The sequence below is a fragment of the Triticum dicoccoides genome, chromosome 5A, assembly GCF_002162155.2.
Source record: "Triticum dicoccoides isolate Atlit2015 ecotype Zavitan chromosome 5A, WEW_v2.0, whole genome shotgun sequence".
Lineage (NCBI taxonomy): Eukaryota > Viridiplantae > Streptophyta > Magnoliopsida > Poales > Poaceae > Triticum > Triticum dicoccoides.
This window is the reverse complement of record NC_041388.1, coordinates 415056128-415079971: the sequence shown is the minus strand read 5'-3', so window position 1 is coordinate 415079971 and position 23844 is coordinate 415056128. Positions and strand designations below refer to the sequence as shown.

General features: G+C 41.8%; 1 long non-coding RNA gene across 1 annotated transcript; it reads left to right on the top strand.

The window, feature by feature from the left end:
- The first annotated feature begins 20176 nt into the window (after nt 1-20176).
- Nucleotides 20177-22510, top strand: LOC119301930. Its single transcript, XR_005147225.1, has 3 exons — nt 20177-21180; nt 21530-21650; nt 21724-22510. It is a non-coding gene; the product is annotated as an uncharacterized LOC119301930 (long non-coding RNA).
- The last annotated feature ends 1334 nt before the right edge of the window (nt 22511-23844 follow it).

The following is a 23844-nucleotide window of genomic DNA, read 5'->3' as shown; positions in this document are numbered from 1 at the left end:
TAGTCAAGTAGAGGCATACTAGTGACACTCTGTTTGTCTATGTATTCACACATGTATTATGTTTCCGGTTAATACAATTCTAGCATGAATAATAAACATTTATCATGAAATAAGGAAATAAATAATAACTTTATTATTGCCTCTAGGGCATATTTCCTTCAGCAGGGCACCCCAGGAGGGAGGAAGAAACAATCTCTAGGGCTAGACACAAAGGGGGAGCCAGCTTATGCGGCGACTATCTCATGAGCATAATGAGATCTAGACACAAAGGGGGAGCCAGCTTATGCGGCATCTAGGGCTATTTCCGGATGATGTTTCCCGAGGCCCGAAGCTGTCTAAATCCTTGTCTTGTGTAGCGCCTCTCGATTCCGTTCAACCCCTCTCAAGCTACTACAAAGATGCATTGGCCTCACGACAAAGTCTTCACACTAGGAAATCTGCCGTGACAATTCCACGACAGATATGGTGGTTCTGGACTTTGCAGCGGCTAGATGAATATTTCATCGACTCCCCTAGGGTTCTAGGATTTTTGGGGTATTTATAGAGCAAATAGGCGGTCTGGGGGCACCCGAGGTGGGCACAATCCACTAGGGTGTGCCAGGGCCTCCTGGCGCGCCCTGGTGGGTTGTCCCCTCCTTGGGACTCCCCCCAGGTACAACCAGGGCCGAACATCTTCCTTCTAGCCCATAAAAAATCTCCGTAAAGTTTTGTGCCATTTGGACTCTGTTTGATATTGATTTCCTGCGATGTAAAAAACATGGAAAAACAGGAACTAGAACTGGGCACTATGTCAATAGGTTAGTACCAAAAAATGATATAAAATGACTATAAAATGATTATAAAACATCCACATTGATAATAAAACAGCATAGAACAATCAAAAATTATAGATATGTTGGAGACGTATCAGCATCCCCAAGCTTAACTCCTACTCGTCCTCGAGTAGGTAAGTGATAAAAATAGAATTTTTTATGTGGAGTGCTATTCATCATGGCATATCATATTCTTTTCTTTATAGCATGGACATTTGGACTTTTATGTTGTTCAAAGCAATAGTCTAGTTTTGACATAATAATTTAGATACTCAAGCATATCAACAAGCAACCATGTCTTTCAAAATATCAATGCTAAAATAAGTTATCCCTAGCCCATCATGCTCAAACATTGATTCATTCATGAAACACACTCGAATATTAGCTACACCCAATACTCAAGTACGATCATATTGCCTCCTAGTTGGTGCTTTTTATAAGAGAAAACAGAGACTCAAAATAAAAATTGCATAAAGTAAAAGAGAGGCCCTTCGCAGAGGGAAGTAGGGATTTGTAGAGGTGCCAGAGCTCAAAGCGAAAAATTAGAGATAAAAATATTTTGAGAGGTGTATCCATCCCACCAACAAAAATGACTTAGAGTTCCGGACACTTTCCATGCTAGATATGCCATAGGCGGTTCCCAAATAGAAAATAAAGTTTATTCCTTTTTCCACCATACTTTCACTTTCTATGGCTAGTCGTATCCACGTGTGCCTTCCACACCAACACTTTCCAAGGAATTTATTATTTGACAACATAAATTAAATTCATTTTTGCATTTCGGGACTGGGCATCCCTAAAACCTTTGCCTTACTCTCTTGCCATGACAAGTGAATAAACACTCATCTTGAGAATAACACATCCAGGATGGAAAATATTAGCCACCCGTTACCGTTCCGTGAGCGAAACAAACACACAAAAGGGAAGTTTACTTTGAAAATTCGAGATGGCAAATGCAAATTTGATTAGAACGGAAAAACAATACCGCATATAGGTAGATATAGTGGAATCATGTGGCAAAATTGGTTTAAAGGATTTTGGATGCACAAGTAGAGATCATACTTGGTGCAAAATGAAGGCTAGCAAAAAGATTGAGAAGCGACAAACTAAGAAACGAATAATCTCATAAGCAAGAATTAAGCATAATTAACACCGAATAATGCATCACAAGTAGGATATAATTTCATCGCATGACTATTGACTTTCGTGCATGCATAGGGAATCACAAACCTTAACACTAATATTCTTACTAAAGCATAATTACTCATCAATATAACTCACATATCACATCATCATATCTCAAAACTATTACCAAGAATCAAGTTTATTTTGTCCAATGATCTTCATGAATTTTTTTTACTTATCCTTCTTGGATATCTATCACTTTGGGACTAATTTTCATGTGTTGCTTTTTATAAGCTCAAACAAATATAAGTGAAGATCAAGAGCATAAAATTCATTTTCTCTCAAAATAATTTAAGTGAAGAAAGAGAGAATTTCTTAAAAATTTACTAACTCTCAAATAAATCTAAGTGAAGCAAGAGAGCATTTCTTCAAAAATACTAAGCACACCGTGCTGAAAAAGGTATAAGTGAAGCACTAGAACAAGTCCTAGCTCATAAAAGATTTAAGTGAAGCATAGACAGCAATTCTAACAAGTCATGAAATAATTTTTGCTGTCTCAAATAAGTGTGTCTAGCAAGGATTTATTACTTAAAATGCAAAATAAAACAAGCAAAGACTCATACCATACAATACGCTCCAAGCAAAACACATATCATGTGACGAATAAAAATATAGTTTCGAGTAAAATACCGATGATAGTTGGAAGAAAGAGGGGATGCCACTCGGGGGCATCCCCAAGCTTAGTTGGTTGCTCATTTTTGGAAAAAAGCTTGGGATGCCGGGGCATCCCCAAGCTTAGGCTCTTCTATCCTTCCTTCATCCATCGTAAGATAACCCAAAACTTGAAAACTTCAATCACACAAAACTCAACAAGACCTTCATGAGATCCGTTAGGAAAGCAAACTACCACTATAAGTACTGTATCAAGCCAATTCATATTTTGTTTTTATATTATATCTACTGTATTCCAACTTTTCTATGGCAAAAACTCATCAAATAAAACCATAGAGCCATCAAAATAAGCACACAACACAAAGAAAACAGAATCTGTCAAAACAGAACAGTCTGTAGCAATCTGACTATTTCGAATACTTATCTATCTACAAAAATTCTGAAAAAATAGGAAGACCAGTATAAAAAGTATATTGATGTACTACAGTTTGAATTGGTATTTTATCACTCTCTGGTTAAAAATAATAAATATTTTCGCGAGCGCATACTTTCTATTTTTTCAGCAAAATCAAACAACTATCACCCAAGAAGATCCTAAAGGCTTTACTTGGCACAAACACTAATTAAAACCCCAAAAACACAATCATAACAGTATCATAATTGTGCAAACACTCAAAAACAGGAAGAAAAAAGTAAAAATAAATTTTATTCATTGGGTTGCCTCCCAACAAGTGCTAGTTTAACGCCTTTAGCTAGGCATAAAGCAAGGATCTAAGTTTTGTCATCCTTGTACTTAACTTTCTTAGAGGTGTTTTCCTCATGGAGTTTTGTAAACACAACATAAAACATATTATCCATGGAAACTTTCGCATTCCTAAGTTGGTTTCCATCATAACCCCTTTGGTTTCCCGCAACAATCCATGAATAATGTTGGTTAACATTATTGAAAACTTGTTGGATTATATCTAGAACGGGGACTTCCTTTTTAAGATTCTCATCAAAGATTTTATTATCCCCAAGCAAATGTCTTAAAGCATAGTCACTATTGTAAAGAATTTCATCTATCACAGGTTTTTGACGATTCATACCATAAAAATCAAAGATTTCCCTAGCTTCCCAAATTATGTAGTCAAACTCATTCATAAGAACGAGGGTGGCTAACTTTTTAGCCCTAGGATTCTTTATGTCGGGAAGCTCAAAAAAATCTTTGCAAAGTAGGATGGGTATGAATAAATTTAGTTTCAAGTTTCAGAACTAGTGCTGAAATAGCCTCTGCATAAGATCTAGTAGTTTAAGTATAAGAGCATCATCAAGACTCAATTTTCCCACACAATTGAAAAATTCTTGGATACGTTATTTTCCCATAACGTTCCCTTGCCCCAAGATAAAAGTTTTAGCATCTAGATTGCCTATACGTCCAATCTTAGGAGTCAGGCCATCATCTGTTGGTGCCATACCGAAATCACTCATGATTGCAAGCAAAGAATAGATCTGACAAGAAATGGGTGAATGGAAAAGGAGGGGCGAATAAAACGGCAAATTTTTGTGAAGTGGGGGAGAGGAAAACAAGAGGAAAATGGCAAATAATGTAAATTGTGAGGAGATGAGATTTGTGATTAGGAACCTGGTATATGTTGAAGATCCTCCCCGACAATGGCGCCGGAAATTCCTTTTGATGTCGCTTGAAACTACATCGGTATTTCCACAAAGAGGAAGGGATGATGCAGGACAGCGGCGGTAGATATTTCCCTCAGATATGAAACAAAGGTTATCGAACCAGTAGGAGAACCAAGCAACACAACGTAAACAGCCCCTGCACACAAATAACAACACCTCGCAACCCGACGTGTTAAAGGGGTTGTCAATCCCTTTCGGGTAATGGCGCCAGAAAGGCACGTGGACGAGAGATAAAATTGTAATAGATTGCTAATTGGATCACAAACAGGATAAATTGCAGCAAGGTATTTTTGAGATTTTGGATTAATAGATCTGAAAATAAAAGGCAAATAAAATAGATCGCAAAGCAAATAATATGATAAAGAAAATACGGGGGCCGTAGGTTTCACTAGTGGCTTCTCTCGAAAAAGATAGCAAACGGTGGGTGTACAAATTACTATTGGGCAATTGATAGAACCTCAAATAATTATGACGATATCCAGGCAATGATCATTACATAGGCATCATGTCCAAGATTAGTAGACCGACTCCTGCCTGCATCTACTACTATTACTTCACACATCGACCGCTATCCAGCATGCATCTAGTGTATTAAGTTCATGGAGAAACGGAGTAATGCAATAAGAACGATGACATGATGTAGACAAGATCTATCTATGTAGAGATAGACCCCATCGTTTTATCCTTAGTAGCAATGGTACATACGTGTCGTTTCCCTTTCTGTCACTGGGATCAAGCACTGTAAGATCAAACCCACTACCGGGCACCTCTTCCCATTGCAAGATAAATATATCAAGTTGGCCAAACAAAACCCAAACATCGGAGAAGAAATACGAGGCTATAAGAGATCATGCATAAAAGAGATCAAAGAAACTCAAATACTTTCATGGATATAAAAAGATAGATCTGATCATAAACTCAAAGTTCATCGATCCCAACAAACACACCGCAAAAAGAGTTACATCATATGGATCTCCAAGAGACCATTGTATTGAAAATCAAGAGAGAGATGAAGCCATCTAGCTACTAACTACGGACCCAAAGTTCTACAAAGAACTACTCACGCATCATCGGAGAGGCACCAATGGAGGTGGTGAACCCCATCCGAGATGGTGTCTAGATTGGATCTGGTGGTTCTGGACTGTGCAGCGGCTGGATGAATATTTCGTCGACTCCCCTAGGGTTTTGGGATTTTGGGGGTATTTATAGAGCAAAGTGGCGGTCCGGGGGCACCTGAGGTGGGCACAACCCACCTGGGCGCGCCAGGGCCTCCTGGCACGCCCTGGTGGGCTGTCCCCTCCTCGAGACTCCCCCAGGTGCAACCAGGGCCCAACATCTTCCTCCTGGCCCATAAAAAAATCTCCGTAAAGTTTCGTGCCATTTGGACTCCATTTGATATTGATTTCCTGTGATGTAAAAAACATGGAAAAAACAGGAACTAGCACTGGGCACTATGTCAATAGGTTAGTACCAAAAAATGATATAAAATGACTATAATATGATTATAAAACATCCAAGATTGATAATAAAACAGCATGGAACAATCAAAAATTATAGATACGTTGGAGATGTATCACTAGCCTATCATGCTCAATCATTGATCCATTCATGAAACACACTCGCATATTAGCTACATCCAATGCTCGAGTACGATCATAGTGCCCCTTAGTTGGTGCTTTATAAGAGAAGATGGAGACTCAATTAAAAAATAAAAATGGCATAAAGTAAATAGATAGGCCCTTCACAGAGGGAAGTGGGGATTTGTAGTGGTGCCAGAGCTCAAAGCTAAAAAGATAGAGAAAAACATTTTGGGTGGCATGCTTTTCCTGTCACCGAAAATGATTGAGTAGTTCCCAATACTTTCCATGCTAGATATATCATAGGCGGTTCCCAAACAGAAAATAAAGTTTGTTCCTTTTTCCACCATACTTCCACATTCCACGGCTAACCGAATCCATGGGTGCCGTCCATACCAACACTTTCCAATGAATTTATTATTTAACAGCATAAAGTAAATTCATTTTTTTCATTTCGGGACTGGGCATCCCTAATACCTTTGCTGTACTCTCATGCAATGACAAGTGAATAAACACTCATCTTGAGAATAACACATCTAGCATGGAAAAATATCACGCACCCCCTACCGTTTCATGAGCAGTACGAGCACACAAAAAGGAAATTTATTTTGAAACATAGAGATGGCACATACAAATTTGCTTAGAACGGCACGGAAATACCGCATATAGGTAGGTATAGCGGACTCATGTGGCAAAACTGGGTTTATGGATTTTGGATGCACAAGTAGTGTTCCCACTTAGTACAAGTGAAGGCTAGCAAAAGATTGAGAAGCATCCAACCAAGAAATGAAAAATGTCATAAGCGAGCATTAAGCATAAGTAACACCGAATAATGCACCACAAGTAGGATGTAATTTCATTGCATAACTATTGAGTTTCATGCTTGCATAGGGAATCACAAACCTTAACACTAATATTCTTACTAAAGCATAATTACTGACCAACATGACTCACATATCACTATCATCATATCGCAAAACTATTACAAAGAATCAAGTTTATTTTGTCCAATGATCTTCATGAAAGTTTTTATTATATCCCTCTTGAATATTTATCACTTTGGGACTAGTTTCGTATGTTGCTTTCGATAAGCTCAAACAAATTTAAGTTAAGAACATGAGCATAAAATGTTTCTTCTCTCAAAATAATATAAGTGAAGCATGAGAGCAAAAGACAAACTACTCCAAAAGGATATAAGTGAAGATCAAGTGAGTAGTTAAGTGAAGGGGTAGCTAAATGAGGACTCTCTCTTATTTAGAACTTTCAGATCTAAGTATTTTAGTAAAACATCAAGCAAAACAAAACAAAATAACATTCCAAGAATGGAGCAACTCATGTGAAGAAACAAAAACTTAGGCTCAACCGATACTAACCGATAATTGTTGATGAAGAAAGGTGGGATGCCTACCGGGGCATCCCCAAGCTTAGATGCTTGATACTTCTTGAAATATTATCTTGGGATGCCTTGGGCATCCCCAAGCTTGAGCTTTTGTGTCTTCTTAATTCCTTTTATATCACAGTTTCCCTAAATCTCAAAAACTTCATCCACACAAAACTCAACAAGGACTCGTGAGATAAGTTAGTATAAATGAATGCAAAAACCTTATCATTCTCTACTGTAGCAAATCACTAAAATTATTATTCAACATTTCATACTAAATGTGTCAGGACCCCGATCGTAAGCCACATCGATCTAGCATGTAACACATCATATCGCTTTGTGGCCTGACGCACGGTATTCCCACGGGTGCCACCTTACCTGGCCCGGGACCATTTGCGCCTTTTGGCTCACGTATATGATAGTGTCGCTAGCATCCATACGATAGAGAACCCGGGCCGACATGACTAGTCGTGAACCCAAAGTGGCACTAACTTATAGGGACAGGCATACATGACCCAACAACGAACGTGTCGGTCATCAGCGAGTGAATTCGGGCTGTAGCAACTGGGCTAGCAGGACTCCAGGATTCCAGGCTGTAGCAGGCTAACAGGAGTCCGAAAGACACCACGTGACATTTCCCCGAAGGGATAGACACAGGACCAAAGAAGGACACACACTACAAGAAATATGCCAACTAGTGACCTTCTGTCAGTGACCCTGGAAGAATTGGTCATACATCTATGACCATTTGAGACTAATTGGTCAAAAGCTGTTCGGGGGGCTCCAAACCCTAAACTATAACGACCATTTTGGTCAGAAAGGTCGTAATTTCCTTACGCGAAATGTTCATAAAGCAGATAGCACAGGTCCGCTGCCTTATTTCTAGCTGATCATGACCAATATAGATGGTCATAACCTTGTAAATTGTGGTGGGTTGCTATGACTAGGCACCACCTCATCAGTTTTGCCTATGTGTCATGTCCATGTGGAAGTTTTTCCCCTAGGTTGTGAAGCAACCTATATTTCTTTCATTCCAAAAATTCCCAAAAAAATCTCATAAATTCTTTGGGTCATATCTTCGTCAAATATGTAAAAATCCTTCCCTGCCTAGTTCAAAACTAATTCAACAATATTCATTTCCCTATTCTGTTCACAATAGCACTTTATGAAGCAAGTGCTATTTATATATTCTTGATTATCCTCAAAATTTCTGGGCACTCTTTCCTATCCAAATCATTGCCTCATGACAAAATTCAGCTCCATTTGCCTAGCAAATCTTCCTCGGCAAATTTCCAAAGTTTTTGTCCACCTAGAAGCATTGTGAAGGAAGTACCTTTTTATATATCCAAATGGTATCAATTTTCTACAGTGCTTTCCTATGCCCAAATAACCACCCTCCACCAAATTTTAGCTCAATCCATTCATTATTTTGAGCCCAGCTTCAACATTCATATTTTTGTGCAGTGTGATACTTTGCAAAGCAAGTACCACCTAGGATCCTCCTTTTGAGCTGAAAAATTGTGAATACATTCTTCTTAGTAGATGATCATCCTCAGCCAAAACTCACGCCCATTGGCCATGTCCATTTCCAGTACCACTAATCAAACACTTGGGTGCTAATTCATCTTTGAGCATAGGTCGGTCTCCTCGTGAGATTCTTCTGTTGTAAATTTCTTCCTAGCACCTACATGGGGAGTGCACAACCCACTAGACATGCCTGGGCCTCCTAGAATGCATGTCAATGCCAAGGTCACGCGGTGACCATGCAGCGGGCATGTGAGTTTACGCGTTTTGGATTTGGGGCCCTGGGTGTAACGCCCTCGATGCGGCTATCTCCTACGTGTCGAAGCACGACTTAGAGGCATAACCGCATTGAAAGCAATGTCGCAAGTAAGGTAATCTTCACAACAACCCATGTAAATATATAAAAGGGGAAAGGATACATAGTTGGCTTACACTCGCCATGTCACATAAATACATGAATATCATTACAATCATCCAATACACTCATGGTCCGACTACGGTACCAAAATAAAGATCAACCCCCACATGCGACACGGTCCCCGATCGCCCCAACTGGGCACCACTACTGATCATCTGGGAAAGACACATAGTAACGGCGAGAGTCTTCATCGAACTCCCACTTGAGCTCAAGCGCATCGTCTGGAACGGTATCATTGGTCCCTACATCTGGTTTTGGAAGTAAACTGTGAGTCACAGGGACTCAGCAATCTCGCACCCTTGCGATCAAGACTATTTAAGCTTATAGGTAAGGCAAAGCTATGATGTGGAGCTGCAGCAAGCGACTAGCACATATGGTGGCTAAACTATTCGCAAAAGAGAGCGATAAGAGAAGGCAAAGCACGGACGAACAACTATGATCAAGAAGTGATCCTAGAAACAACCTACGTCAAGCATTACTCCAATACCGTGTTCACTTCCCGGACTCCGCCGAGAAGAGACCATCACGGTTAGACACGCGGTTGATTCATTTTAATTAATTTAAGTTTCATGTTATCTACAACCGGACATTAACAAATTCCCATCTGCCCATAACCGCGGGCACGGCTTCCGAAAGTTCAAATCCCTGCAGGGGAGTCCCAACTTAGCCCATCACAAGCTCTCACGGTCAACGAAGGATATTCCTTCTCCTGAGACATTCCGATCAGACTCGGCATCCCGGTTTATAAGACATCCTCGACAATGGTAAAACAAGTCCAGCAACACCGCCCGAATGTGCCGACAAATCCCGATAGGAGCTGCACATATCTCGTTCTTAGGGCACACTCAGATGAGCGGTCCATACAACTAAAACCAAACCTCGAGTTTCCCTGAGGGGGCACTGCACAGGGCTCTAGTTTGGACCAACACTCAGAGGAGCACTGGCCCGGGGGGGTTTAAATAAAGATGACCCTTGGGCTCCGGAAACCCAAGGGAAAAAGAGGCTAGGTGGCAAATGGTAAAACAAAGGTTGGGCATTGCTGGAGGAGTTTTATTCAAGGCGAACTGTCAAGGGGTTCCCATTATAACTCAATCGCGTAAGGAACGCAAAATCCGGTAACATAACACCGATATGACGGAAACTAGGGCGGTAAGAGTGGAACAAAACACTAGGCAAAAGGCCGAGCCTTCCACCCTTTACCAAGTATATAGGTGCATTAAGATAAACAAGATAATATGGTGATATCCCAACAATAAACAATGTTCCAACAAGGAACGATCTCCAATCTTCACCAGCAACTAGCAACGCTATAAGAGGGGTTGAGCAAAGCGGTAACATAGCCAATCAACGGTTTGCGAGGACATGGTGGGTTAGAGGTTTGACATGGCAATATGGGAGGCATGATAAGCAAGTGGTAGGGATCATAGCATAGGCATAGCAAAAGAGCGAGCATCTAGCAAGCAAAGATAGAAGTGATTTCGAGGGTATGATCATCTTGCCTGCAAAGTTGTTAGAGTTGACTTGATCCTCGTAAGCGAACTCAACGGGCTCCTCGTTCGTGAACTCGTCTCCCGGCTCTACCCAAACAAGAACAACAAGCAAATGGAACACAATCAACCACGTGCAATGCTCAAACAACATGATGCAAACATGGTATGCTATGCGGGATGCGGGATGTAATGCATATGCAAGATTTGATAAGGAATGATTGAACCTGGCCTCAACTTGGAAATCCAAGAGTGACACTGGAAAGGTGAGGTGATTTCGGTTGAAATAGATATAAAGATCACCGGAATCGGATGCACGGTTTGAAAATGGCAAGCAAAACAAATATGGCACCGGTCTGCGATAATCAGCAAGTAGCCATCTAAATGCATCAAGATAAATATGCTACAGCACTCAAACATAACAACAAAATACATGGCAGGGATCCATTCATGATGTTTGACAAAAGATGAACACTGAGCTACAGCTAAATCATCCATTAAGAGGTTCAAACAAGCATGGCAAAAGTGCAAATGATAAAAGGCTTCAGACTTAGTGAAATTAACACAAGTCTGGAATTTATCATCAGGAAGTACACTTTAGAGCATGAAAACTACATGCTACAGGAACTTAACATGGCAAAGCAAGGAATGACATGAAGCTACTCAAAGCACTTAACAAAAGTCCCTTAGTATCCTTGAGCCAAAAGGGATCAGAAAATACAATTGCAAGCATGTGAACATGGCAAAAACATAAACAGATCTCAGACTTAGTGAAAAACTGGAGCATGCAAATCTGTTAACGAGTAGGCATGTTTACGAGCTCGATGCACTCACTACAGATCATCATGACAAACTAAGCATACACCCATCAATAAGACATGGCATATAAGCTAGACATGGCAATAACAACAGCATAGCATGCACGGATCAATAGCAACATCCTCGGCAAAATCGCTAATCATGTCAACAATCTGCCAGGATTCACAATATAGCAAAAGTAGAGCTCGATTGACTCAAGCTAGGTTGCTACATAATTGCAAACAAAGACATGGATGGATAGAGCACCACAATGTTAACAAAATATCCTTACTGATCATCCTCAAAAGAGGCACGGATCACTAGGAAACAACATGAACATATGGCATAACGACAAAATCAGGACAAGGACCTGGTGAAATTCCAAGTCCCTGAAATCAGAATTACTGATTACACTACTTTGCAAGCTTGTGCTAGTCACCACGCATATCACAAAAATACATGGTAAGCACCTCTGGAAAGATGGCATGGCATATAACAAAACTCATGTAGAGCTCGGGATCATAGCATGCACACATTAATCATGGCAAAAATGACAAAATGCCATTTCATGAAACAGATAGTTGGCTTACACTCGCCACGTCACACAAGTACATGAATATCATTACAATCATCCAATACACTCATGGTCCGACTATGGTACCAAAATAAAGATCAACCCCCACATGCGACACGGTCCCCGATCGCCCCAACTGGGCACCACTACTGATCATCTGGGAAAGACACATAGTAACGGCGAGAGTCTTCATCAAACTCCCACTTGAGCTCAAGCGCATCATCTGGAACGGTATCATCGGTCCCTACATCTGGTTTTGGAAGTAAACTGTGAGTCACGGGGACTCAACAATCTTGCACCCTTGCGATCAAGACTATTTAAGCTTATAGGTAAGGCAAAGGTATGCTGTGGAGCTGCAGCAAGCGACTAGCACATATGGTGGCTAAACTATTCGCAAAAGAGAGCGAGAAGAGAAGGCAAAGCACGGCCGAACAACTGTGATCAAGAAGTGATCCTAGAAACAACCTACGTCAAGCATTACTCCAACACCGTGTTCACTTCCCGGACTCCGCCGAGAAGAGACCATCACGGTTACACACGCGGTTGATTCATTTTAATTAAGTTAAGGTTCATGTTATCTACAACCGGACATTAACAAATTCCCATCTACCCATAACCACGGGCAAGTTCAAATCCCTGCAGAGGAGTCCCAACTTACCCATCACAAGCTCTCACGCTCAACGAAGGATATTCCTTCTCCCGAGACATTCCGATCAGACTCGGCATCCCGGTTTACAAGACATCCTTGACAATGGTAAAACAAGTCCAGCAACACCGCCCGAATGTGCCGACAAATCCCGATAGGAGCTGCACATATCTCGTTCTTAGGGCACACTCAGATGAGCGCTCCATACAACTAAAACCAAACCTTGAGTTTCCCCGAGGGGGCGCTGCACAGGGCTCTAGTTTGGACCAACACTCAAAGGAGCACTGGCCCGGGGGGTTAAATAAAGATGACCCTTGGGCTCCGGAAACCCAAGGGAAATAAGAGGCTAGGTGGCAAATGGTAAAACCAAGGTTGGGCATTGCTAGAGGAGTTTTATTCAAGGCGAACTGTCAAGGGGTTCCCATTATAACCCAACCGCGTAAGGAACGCAAATTCCGGGAACATAACACCGATATGACGGAAACTAGGGCGGCAAGAGTGGAACAAAACACTAGGCAAAAGGCCGAGCCTTCCACCCTTTACCAAGTATATAGGTGCATTAAGATAAACAAGATAAACAAGATAATATGGTGATATCCCAACAATAAACAATGTTCCAACAAGGAACGATCTCCAATCTTCACCTGCAACTAGCAACGCTATAAGAGGGGTTGAGCAAAGCGGTAACATAGCCAATCAACGGTTTGCTAGCACATGGTGGGTTAGAGGTTTGACATGGCAATATGGAGGCATGATAAGCAAGTGGTAGGCATCGTAGCATAGGCATAGCAAAAGAGCGAGCATCTAGCAAGAAAAGATAGAAGTGATTTCGAGGGTATGATCATCTTGCCTGCAAAGTTGTCAGAGTTGACTTGATCCTCATAAGCAAACTCAACGGGCTCCTCGTTCACGAACTCATCTCCCGGCTCTACCCAAACAAGAACAACAAGCAAACGAAACACAATCAACCACGTAAAATTGTCAAACAACATGATGCAAACATGGTATGCTATGCGGGATGCGGTATGTGATGCATATGCAAGATTTGACAAGGAATGATTGAACCTGGCCTCAACTTGGAAATCCAAGAGTGCCACTAGAAAGGTGATGTGATTTCGGTTGAAATCGATATAAAGATCACCGGAATCGGATGCACGGTTTGGAAATGGCAAGCAAAACAAATATGGCACCGGTCTGCGATAATCAGAAAGTAGCCATCTAAATGCATCAACATAAATATGCTACATCACTCAAACATAACAACACAATACATGGCAGGGATCCATTCATGATGCTTAACAAAAGATGAACACTGAGCTATGGCTAAATCATCCATTAACAGGTTCAAACAAGCATGGCAAAAGTGCAAATGATAACAGGCTTCAGACTTAGTGAAATTAACACAAGTCTGGAATTTATCATTAGGAAGTACACTATAGAGCATGAAAACTACATGCTACAGGAACTTAACATGGAAAAGCAAGGCATGACATGAAGCTACTCAAAGCACTCAACAAAAGTCCCTTAGTGGCCTTGAGCCAAAAGGGATCAGAAAATACAATTGCAAGCATGTGAACATGGCAAAAACATAAACAGATCTCGGACTTAATGAAAAACTGGAGCATGCAAATCAGTTAACGAGTAGGCATGTTTACGAGCTTGATGCACTCACTACAGAGCATGGCATGAGAAACTAAGCATACACCCATCAAGAAGACATGGCATATAAGCTATACATGGCAAGAACAACAACATAGCATGCACGGATCAATAGCAACATCCTCGGCAAAATGTCAACAATCTGCCAGGATTCACGATATAGCAAAAGTAGAGCTTGATTGACTCAAGCTAGGTTGCTCCATAATTGCAAACAAAGACATGGATGGATAGAACACCACAATGTTAACAAAACATCCTTACTGATCATCCTCAAAAGAGGCACGGATCACTAGGAAACAACATGAACATATGGCATAACGACAAAATCAGGACAAGGACTTGGTGAAATTCCAAGTCCCTGAAATCAGCATTACCGATTACGCTACTTTGCAAGCTTGTGCTAGTCACCACACATATCAAAAAAATACATGGTAAGCACCTTTGTAAAGATGGCATGGCATATAACAAAACTCATGTAGAGCTGAGGATCATAGCATGCACACATTAATCATGGGAAAAATGACAAAATTCCATTTGATGAAACGGATCTGCCAAATTCATCACATAGCCCTCTTCCAACAGCATTTTGGGCATCAAGATGAGCTCAAATGAAAATGATGCAATGAGATGAAATGATGTACTTGTCGAGGTGAACAATTTGATATGCTACACGCACAAATCGGGTCTACGGATGCGGAGTTATAGCATGCCAAAGTTTGCAAAAAGACTAGGGTTCGGGGATAAAAAGTCAACCGAGAAGTTACAGATCCAGATCTGGATCCGGCCAGAGCGGATCCCGAGGTTCGCCGCCGTTGCACTGTAGCTCGCCGGAGGGGAAGAACAGAGCGGCGGTCGGAGCTCAGTGGCGAGGAAGAACAGCTCGCCGGCGCGCTCGTCGGTGCGGGGGAGGTTGTGGTTTCCAGCGACGACCGGCGGAAGAGGAGGCGGCGGCGGAGGCGGCGAATTGGGGCGGCGGAGGCGGTAATCTGGGGCGGCGGTGATTCGCCGGCGTCGAGCGGAGGCGCGGTGGAGCTGGAGGGTGTCGGCGGCGAGGAAGATGAAGGCGGGCGGCGGCGGACTGATCTGGGCCACGGGGGCCCGAGTCGGGCCGAGCGGGCCTCGCGGCGGAGGAGGGCGGCGGTGCCACGTGGTGACTTGCCACTGGCGCGGAGCGGAGGCGCGGTTTGTTCGTCGCGCCCGGACACGTCCGGCGCGGCAAGGAGCGGGGAGCTAGGGTTTCGGGGTAGATGGGATCCGGAATTTTGAGGGAGAGACCTTTTTATAGGTAGGAGGAGCTAGGAGGCTCCAAATTGAGCATGGTTTTCGGCCACGCGATCGTGATCGAACGCTCTAGATGATGGAAGGGTTTTTGGTGGGGTTTGGGCCAAATTTGAAGGGTGTTGGGCTGCAACACAAACGAGGCCTTCTTGGTCCCTCGGTTCACCGTTGGAGTATCAAACGAAGTCCAAATGGCACGAAACTTGACAGGCGGTCTACCAGTAGTAAACCAAGGCCTCTTGGCAAGTCTCGGTCCAATCCGGAAATGTTTAACCCCCACACATGAAAAGAGGTAGAAAGGACCACCGGAGGAGATAGAAGCGCCGGAATGCAAAACGGACAACGGGGAAAATGCTCGGATGCATGAGACGAACACATATGCAAATGCAATGCACATGATGACATGATATGAGATGCATGAAAAAGGCAAAAATACATGAATACAAAAACCCGACAATGAGGAAAAATAAAATAACTTAGGTCGGAAACGGCAAGAGTTGGAGTACAGATAAGGTAAATTACATCCGGGGTGTTACACTGGGCCACCATCCAAACATCGATGTATCGCCACCAAACCATGTATTTATGATTAAATAGATACTTATGTACCTATAAATTATTTTTGGAAAAAATAAAGAGCAAACTATGACGCAGCTGCAGTTCAAATTTGACCCGCTTCCTACTGAATCAGCGGAAATTTGTCTTTTTCACCAGAGATGGATCAAAACTTTTGAAACCCAACCATTTTTTCAATTGTGCATTAAATATGGCCTAGTATTTTATAAAATTGATTAGGTCCAATTTTGCAACAAATATATGGTAGGTCCTTCACAAAAAAACTCATTTCGGGCACTCAAAAGATGGAAAATGAATTTTCTGTGCAAAGAAAATGAAAACTCCCTTAGGCAACATTATTTGGAATTCCAAGATGCACCCTTGTGCACAATATGAGATCATTTGAACAAACTATGCCATGAATGTGGCCATAAGATTGATCATTTGGCTTGAAAGCCATGAATCTTCACGCATGATAGCTCATTTCTGAGAACACTTTTTTAAAATAATTGCCGTATTACAATTTTATTATTTTTCCTGGAAACTAGGTCACATATAATGACACAATGTGAAGGTTTTCCAATTTTTTGATTTTTTTGAATTTTATGCCTGTTTCGAAATGCGATCAAAACGGCAGGTTTGACCGTTCCTAGTTAGTTGTTGAATCTTGGAAAACTTTTGATATTTCTCTAATTAAATAGATACTTATGTACCTATAAATGATTTTTTGAAAAAATAAAGAGAAAACTATGAGGCAGCGGCAGTTCAAATTTGACCCGCTTCCTACTTAATCAACGGAAATTTGTCTTTTTCACCAGAGGTGGATCAAGACTTTTGACACCCAACCATTTGGTCAATTGTGAATCAAATATGGCCTAGTATTTTAGAAAATTGATTTGGTCCAATTTTGCAACAAATATATGGTAGGTCCTACACAAAAAGAACTCAATTCGGGCACTCAAAAAATGGAAAATGAATTTTCCGTGCAAAGAAAATGAAAACTCCCTTCGGTAACATTGTTTGTAATTCCAAGATACACCCTTGTGCACAAATATGAGATCATTTGAACAAGCTATGCCATGAATGTGGCCATAAGGTTGATCATTTGGCTTGAAAGCCATGAATCTTCACGCATGATAGCTCGTTTCTGAGAACAATTTTTATAAATAATTTCCGTATTACAAGTTTATTATTTTTCCTGGAAACTTGGTCACATATATGACACAATGCGAAGGTTTTCCAATTTTTTGATTTTTTGAATTTTTTATGCCCGTTTGAAAATGCTGTCAAAACGGCAGGCTTGACCGTTCCTAGCTAGTGGTTGAATCTTGGAAAACATTTGATGTTTCTCTGATTAAATAGATACTTATGTACATATAAATTATTTTTGGAAAAAATAAAGAGCAAACTATGAGGCAGCTGCAGTTCAAATTTGACACGCTTCCTACTGAATGAGTGGGAATTTGTCTTTTTCACCAGAGGTGGATCAAGGCTTTTGACACCCAACCATTTGGTCAATTGTGAATCAAATATGGCTTAGTATTTTAGAAAATTTATTTGGTCCAATTTTGCAACAAATATATGGTAGGTCCTTCAAAAAGAACTCAATTCGGGCACTCAAAAAATGGAAAATGAATTTTCTGTGCAAAGAAAATGAAAACTCCCTTAGGTAACATTGTTTGTAATTCTAAGATGCACCCTTGTGCACAAATATGAGATCATTTGAACAAACTATGACATGAATGTGGCCATAAGGTTGATCACTTGGCTTGAAAGCCATGAATCTTCACACATGATAGCTCGTTTCTAAGAACAATTTTTATAAATAATTTTTGTATTACAAGATTATTATTTTTCCTGGAAACTTGGTCACATATAATGACACAATGCAAAGGTTTTCCAATTTTTTGATTTTTTTTTCAATTTTTTATGTCCGTTTGAAAATGTTGTCAAAACGGCGGGCTTGACCGTTCCTAGATAGTGGTTGAATCTTGGAAAACATTTGACGTTTCTCTGATCAAATAGATACTTATGTACCTATAAATTATTTTTGGAAAAAATAAAGAGCAAACTATGAGGCAGCTGCAGTTCAAATTTGACCCGCTTCCTGCTGAATCAGTGGAAATTTGTCTTTTTCACCAGAGGTGGATCAAAACTTTTGAAATCAAACCATTTTTTCAATTGTTCATTAAATATGGCCTAGTATTTTATAAAATTTATTAGGTCCAATTTGGCAACAAATATATGGTAGGTCCTTCACAAAAAAAACTCATTTCGGGCACTCAAAAAATGGAAAATGAATTTTCCGTGCAAAGAAAATGAAAAGTCCCTTAGGCAACATTGTTTGGAATTCCAAGATGCACCCTTGTGCACAATATGAGATCATTTGAACAAACTATGCCATGAATGTGGCCATAAGGTTGATCATTTGGCTTGAAAGCCATGAATCTTCACACATGATAGCTCATTTTTTAGAACACTTTATTAAAATAATTGTCGTATTACAATTTTATTATTTTTCCTAGAAACTTGGTCACATATAATGACACAATGCGAAGGTTTTCCAATTTTTTATTTTTTTTTGAATTTTTTATGCCCGTTTCGAAATGCGATCAAAACGGCGGGTTTGACCGTTCCTAGCTAGTGGTTGAATCTCGGAAAACGTTTGATGTTTCTTTGATTAAATAGATACTTATGTACCTATAAATGATTTTTTGAAAAAATAAGCAGTTCAAATTTGACCCGCTTCTTGCTGAATCAGTGGAAATTTATCTTTTTCACAAGAGGTGGATCAAGACTTTTCACACCCAACCATTTGGTCAATTGTGAATCAAATATGGCCTAGTATTTTACAAATTTGATTTGGTCCAATTTTGCAACAAATATATGGTAGGTCCTTCACAAAAATAACTCATTTCGGGCACTCGAAAAATGGAAAATGAATTTTCCATGCAAAGAAAATGAAAACTCCCTTAGGCAACATTGTTTGGAATTCCAAGATGCACCCTCGTGCACAATATTAGACCAATATGTGGTAGGTCCTTCATAAAAAACCATTTTGAGCACTGAAAAAATGGAAAATAATTTTGGTGTGCAATGCAAATGAAGACCACAAAATCATCATTGTTTGAAATCCTAAGTTACACATATGTGCACAATATTGGATATTTAAACATACAACATGAGGCTAATGTGTTGAGTGTTTACTCGAAATAAGAGGATAAAAAATATAAAAGAAACAAAAGAGAAAAAACACAATCACATATGCTAGATTCTGATTGGTGGAACCATCTGTCACACGGATCGATGACATGGCAGACATCCATCCATCCATTGCTAGCAATCCAACCATACATCCATCTGAAGAAACCCACCGCACGAAACCCTCCCCAGATCACTCACCTCTCCTCCCTTCCTTCCTCCCGCCGCCTCCCTCTCTCTCTCCTCGGTCCAGATCGACGTCGCCACCCCTCTCTAACCCTAGCTTCCCATCACCGGCGGCGGCGCCCTCCTTCGCTCGCCCTCTCCTCCTCCCCTCCTCACGGGTGTCTCCACAACGCCACGAATCCCAGCGACCCACCCCGTCTCTGCGCCCGCCTCGGCAACCACCTTCGCTGCGCGTCCGAGTCCCATCCGTGTCCGCGCCGGCTCCGTCTCCGTCTCCTTTCATGGGAGGTGACCCGCACCCGGCCCCGCAACAGGGGAGGGGTGGCGGCGGCCTCGTGTAGATCCCATCGGGATCCCGTCCGAATCACGGCGCAGACGCTAAGGCCACGACGGCGGTCACCCTTCGCACACCACCACGCCCTCCCCTCACCCTGGTCCTAGGTCGGGCAGTGCGAGGCGGTGCTCCCATACCCGCGACGGCCGCAGCCTTGTCCACTTCGATCTGGAGCTGGAGATGGTCGCCGTCGTGGTGAACTACCCGATCGTCACGGGGCTCCTCACCTTCGCGGTCGCGTAGTCCGCCAAGTTCTTCACCACCTGGTGAGTTGGCCGCTCCCCTCCCCTCCCCCACCCCGCGTTACAGTTTTGGCCGACGGTTTGGCTCTGCTCCTCGGGTTGCTGCTTGTGTGAGCATTGCGGACCGGTGGGAGCGCGTGTGCTTTTGGTGGTCGGGAGTTCGTAGCTTATGTGCTTAGCGCGAAGGTGAACATAGATTTGGATTTGAGACCTGCTAGGAACGGTATTTGACTAATTTTATTTAGGCTTTTTTTCGTTTTATAATTCGGCGGATCAGTTCGTAGCTAGGCTGTGGATCCTCGCGAAGCTTAGTGAGATCTTCCTCTTATTTTTGCGTTTCGCGCTTCACCGTGTTGGTATGATCTGCGCCAACTGCTTCTGAAACCAGCTATTCATGAACCACTAGCAGAATACTTTGTGAACGAGGCAAACGGAAATGCCAGATATGCCACGTGGTGTGAGAGTTGGACGAATGCTTAAAGTTACCGAACTAGGACAAAAAACGTGCCAGAAGTTTCTGTACTTGTTCGGCATGTTTTCCTCTGGAAGTAGTGGATCACATTACTCATAGTCATGAGGTTTTAGCTATTAATCCAAGAGCATTTTAGGGCCATTCGGATGGTTTGGTGAGGCACTTAGAGGTCTGTTTTTTTAGGGTCATTCGTTCATTCATTTTGGTTCAGTTAGCTAGGGGCTATTAGCAATTAAATTCAGAGAAATCCTTGTCAAGCATGAGGTTCTCCTACATATATACTGCCATATGTTCCTACTGAATATATTGACATGCCATTACACTATGATGCAATAGAATGGCTAGCACAAGCTTTCCCTTCTAAGGATGTCAGCAGTAGGAAGAATCATTGTAGCGCTTTGGTAAAGTGGAGGGGTTCAGGTTCCCCAAGTGTTTATTCTTGTTCACTCACCAGTTTTATCTTTCATGTGCTGACATTCTTCCCTATCCTGTTTGCAATCGATCTTCTGTTCGTCTGCCTCGACATTGGCGAATGGCGATACACATCCATTAGTTTATTTGGGTGAGTTCAAGATACTCTCGCTTCTTGGAAAAGCCTGCATACTTTCAAATGCCCATGATTCCAAAATTATTCTGTATGCTTCCAAAGTCCGGATTGCATTGTCCATGGTAGCCTTCCTCTGATTAGTTTTCGAATTTTGAATTCTGTAACCACCTTCTTCCTTCTTTGAGGGGAAAGTGGGATAGTAGTAAAAGGAAAAGCAGCAGCGCTTTGGTAAAGTGGAAAGTTCATTTTATATTTTTGTCCCCATGCATGCGTCCAAAACATATGCTCAGAAGCATCAGGCAATGTGGGACTACTGCCACGTATACATGGGTTAAGATCAACCTTAATCCGGTGTTCTTGGCAGGATCTTACAAGACAGAGGAGGAAGTAGCTCGCACCCATGATCTCGTGGCGCTCAAGTGCTGGGGCTCAGGCGACGCTCAAGTGCTGGGGCTCACACTTCGGGCTCCTCAACTTCCCAATAAGTTCAGAGATACTATTGGTCTTAGATTGCTGATTTTATTCAGAGTGGAGCTTACTAAGATTGGGTTGCGACAGGTGCAGGTGGACACGTACATGCAGGAGCATGAGAGGATGCAGCGGGTGACACGGGAGGAGTACCAACAACAACAACTTTGCCGACAGGGGCCTACCGCTCAACATCCTGGTGTACTTGCCACTAGTCCCAATCATGCGCATCTGATAGTTTAGGTTCAGTCAAGGATTGTCAAGACCATTCAGGTTCAGCGAGATGGCTCTCTGAACCATGAGTAGGTAGCACAACGCATGCCTTGTCGGTTGACAGACAAGACCACTAGTTGTCCTGCGGCTCTACTACTGTACCATGTGTTCCTACTACTAGCTCTAGTCGTGGATGCTGGGTAGCTCCATGTTTTCTCTGTTTTTATGTAATCTTTTCTCTGTTTGTTTTTCTTGGCGCATCATAGATGAAGCTCGGAGCTAGATAGAACCATACAACTGCGGTTGACAAACATTGCAATTTAATCTAAAATTGTCATCATGATCCTAGCAAATACTCATCAAATAACTGTAAATTGTTGCATGATTAGTGTCTAGTAAAGGGCAGCCCCAGTGCATGTAGCTCCCGCTTGCGCAGGGTCTGGGGAAGGGTCCGACCACTTTGGGTCTATTGTACGCAGCCTTTCTCTACATTTCTGTAAGAGGCTGTTTCCAGGACTTGAACCTGTAGTGTAGATTCAAAATAAGGTTGCACTTCTAGAGGAGATAAGCCACTGATGTTGGATGCTTGGTAATTGTCTTGTGTTGTGTGCATGTCGGTACTAGCAGTATGTTCGTGAGCAACAAGCATATGATTTGTGCATGTGCTCTACTGTATTGGCCTCATTGGTCATGGCTGATTGACCTGGATTATAGCTTATTCCTTCAGCGTACTATCTCTTTCTCAAGTCAACTCAAGCAACAATTCATACTAAATAGCACTTCTTAATTTTCATGCATACTCGCTCCAGCTCTTCTTAATTTTTATGCATGTTTCTTTTCGGACTTGATCATACTAAATAGCACCTGATTCATGTTGTTTGATGAACCAGTACCCGCGTCGGGAGACTAGCAGGGAACTTGCAAACTTAAGTTTTCTCACCAGTAGTCACTTATCCTGTTGTTCATGTCCATGCAGCATTTTTCCTGGTTCTATGTTACAGCTGCTGCAAACAATTTATTAATGTGGGATGTGGCTCTATGTCTAGTTCTGTTTCTCTTCTAAAGAAATCCCCTCTGCCTCTGGTGTGCAGCAAGTTGATTGTTCTGTCTTTGTATTATTGTGCAGATTGGCCAAGTGTTCGTCGATCTGCAAGCCGATTTAAGATTTGGATTGGCCGGTCCAATTCAACACGGAGCTGAGTGTATGTTGAAACTTGTCGTCCATCAAGCGCCGCCTCCGGCCGCCCCGACGATGCCCTTGCCTTCGCCAACCTCCACTCCTCCATGAGGTACGCATGCATTCCTGATCCTTATAGTCACACTGAACTGTTACTTTATTTGTTCTGAAGTGTTTACTTCTAGTTGCACCGAACTAGCTAAGATAAGAGGGTGGCAGTTATGTCACCAATTGCTGAACACCACCTGTGTGTGTTATGAACTTGTGGTGCTGCTCAATGTCAGGAAGAAAAACATGTAGTACTACTGATAAAATTCAGTGAGAGATGTGGCTCCCTTCATTGACTATCTGTTTCTCTGCTGCTCATTCATGTTCGCGTATTTTTTTACAGTGGTAGTCTGTATGCACCATGTGTCTGTAATAAAATCAAAATGGAATTGGGGGGCTGCTTTCTTTTAATTTCCTCGGGTGTTGTTGCTCAATCGCAAAAGGAGGGCTTAGTTAATTTCAAGAGTCTAGTTTCAAGGATGCAACTGTTGGCTAGTGCATCTAGAGAAATTTGTAGCTAACAGTAATATCACATCTTGTGTCAGACGCAGAGTTGCAGTTTACCTGACAATGAATACGAGTTGCAGTATGCTGGGCTTCTATCTATATGTTGCTTCTACATAACCATAAGCTCCTCCTAGAATAGTACGTTTCAGGTTTAACTGTTGGTTTACATTGAAACTGTTAAGCAAGTATCAAATTGAGTGCGTAGTGTGCAATTTGTCTTTAGTAATCTACTAGTAGCACATAAGCATCAAACCATGTTTTCTTAT